This window comes from Arachis ipaensis, chromosome B06 (assembly GCF_000816755.2).
Source record: "Arachis ipaensis cultivar K30076 chromosome B06, Araip1.1, whole genome shotgun sequence".
Taxonomy (NCBI): domain Eukaryota; kingdom Viridiplantae; phylum Streptophyta; class Magnoliopsida; order Fabales; family Fabaceae; genus Arachis; species Arachis ipaensis.
In genome coordinates this window covers 19,777,069-19,779,655 of record NC_029790.2, presented here as the reverse complement: position 1 = coordinate 19,779,655, position 2,587 = coordinate 19,777,069, and positions in this window count along the sequence as shown.

The following is a 2,587-nucleotide window of genomic DNA, read 5'->3' as shown; positions in this document are numbered from 1 at the left end:
TTATCCCTAATCAAGTAATTATCTAAATTTAAGTAAAAGATTATCTAAACCTAGTCAAGTGATTATCCTATAATTTAACTAAATGAATAACTAATCAAATACTATTTAATAAATTATGTTCCCCAGATCACATAGTTTCTAATCAATCTACCATATATATAATGACAAATTTTTAGTCCTTCTTATAATACCTCAAATTTCACTGAATCTACAATATTAATCTATCATACAAATATTTTTATTATATACCTGCATTTATATAATCAGAAAATTCTGACGCATGCATGGTCCCTAAATCCAATACGCGCATAGAGCTGCACACGGATCGAATCAAATCGGATATCACCAAAATTTCAATCTGATTCGTAAACTCATCGAATCTCACACCCGCATTTTTTATGCTCGGATCCGATCCGATCCGCAAATTTATGGGTCAGATTGGATTTTGGATATATCCGATTAAAAAAATAATAAAAAAATCAAAAGTTCAAATAGAACCAACCAAAAATTAAGAAAAAATCCCAAAAATTCAAAAGTTAAGAAAAACATAAAAAAATTAAACGGAACAACAGAATCATACCAAAATTAAGAATAAGATCAAACAAGTTATCTTCTTCCATACCAACAAACAAAACCATAATTCAAATAATAGTATAGAAGATTGAAGAACCAAAATCTTCTAATAGTACCAATAAAATTCAATCTAATCTAATAGTTTCTAAATTTAATAGTAAAAAAATTAAACTTCCAGAGCTTAAACAGAAGAAATTAAAGCCCAGACAAAGAAGAACTAGAAGCCAGTTGAACCAGCAAACGAGAAGCTAGAGAAGAATTAGTAATAGAAGCAGAAGCTAGAAGAAAAGACCGAAGCAAAAGAAAAAACCAGGCAAATAGAAGAACACTGGAATAGAAGTAGTCCAAGTAGTAGCAGAGTCCAGATCGATGACAATGAACCTCGAGGAACACTGGAATAGAGATGATGAATAGAGGTGAGGAGAAGATTGGTGGAATGGGGAGGAGGCGAGCAATAGAAAGCGTGGACTGTGACTAAGGAAGAAACGAGAGCAACAAGGAAGAGAAAAGTGCAACTGAGGAACGTTGGTGGCGAGCAACCTCCAGTGTGGCGGCACAGAGCATGAATGAGAATAATATTGGTGTTTGGTGACGGTGAGACAGACTTGGAGAGGGAGTGAGATGAGATTGGGATTTAGGGCTAGGTAATTTAGTAGTGACTGGTGAGCGCTGAAATGAAGAAGTAAATTAGGGCTAGGTTATATTTAACTATATATATTATTTATTTATTCATTTATTTATTTATTGTGGATATGCGAATTGGATCCATGGGTATCCATCTCTGATCCGCTATCCGATCCTTTAGTATGTGGATCGGATCAAATCTGATCTGATGGCTCTGCAGATCGGATCTTATCTGTAGTTTTTGGATTGGATTCGAATAAAATTTCGTGAATCTGATCCGATCCATATTCACCCCTATACGCGCATAAAGGATGGCTCCTCAAACGGATGCTGGTTTGCTAGGACATTTGCCACTTCCGCCACATATGCCTCTATAGTGTCGTCTGCTTGATCTTCATCTTCACCCAGATCACCGACCTTATAGATACTTTCAAATTCCTTCTCACTATCACTATTGTAATTTTTTCATTCAATATTTTGGTCGACTTCAGATTATTCAAACTCAATATACAACTCGATGAACGACATCTGGGAGTGAGTTTCAATGTACATTGAAAACATCTCTTACATGTCCCTTCATTGGTTATATATTTAGTTTGAAATTGAATGAATCCACCAAACACTGATATAGGATACCTGTACAAAATACATGACACTCTCCTTGATATTTGAGAATCTATCTTCTCACAAATCACATCTTTTAGTTCTTCAAACGAGAGTGTGAATGGAATAACAATATCTAATGGATTCTCACATACAAATTTTACTCCTTTAGATGTTTGTAGTAAAATCTGACCATGATAATATACTTTTAACATAACTATATCATTCATTTTATGTTTTGACTTTACAAGCCTCATTATAATTTTTTGAAACACGGGAAGAGAGCATGACGAGAGGAGGAGAGTTTTGGAGGACTGAGGGGCGAAGAAGAGGAAGAAGAGAGTTCTACCAAGTGGGTTAGTAGCAGGATATATATAAGCCTACAAATCGGATGGTCCGACTTGCATGTAAGTATTTAAATTTTTTTTAATCATACAAATCGGACGGTCCGATTTGATTTTTATCAAAATAAAAAAATTTTAAAATATAGAAATCGGACCAACTGATTTGCGTACTTCAAATTTTCAAACTTTCTTCCTCCAAACAAATCGGACTGTCCGATTTGTATCTATCTTCAATAAAAAATCGGATGGTCTAATTTTTCCTCCATAATTTAAAAAAATGCAGCCATTACATCACTGTATAATACACTCCTACCTCCGTAACCAAGCATAATACACATATAATCCTCATATAAAAAAAATGATCCCCCATGGTAGATAGTAAATTGTGTGCAAATTAAAGGGTTAAAATAATAGAATGATATTCTAAATTTTATATAATTGAC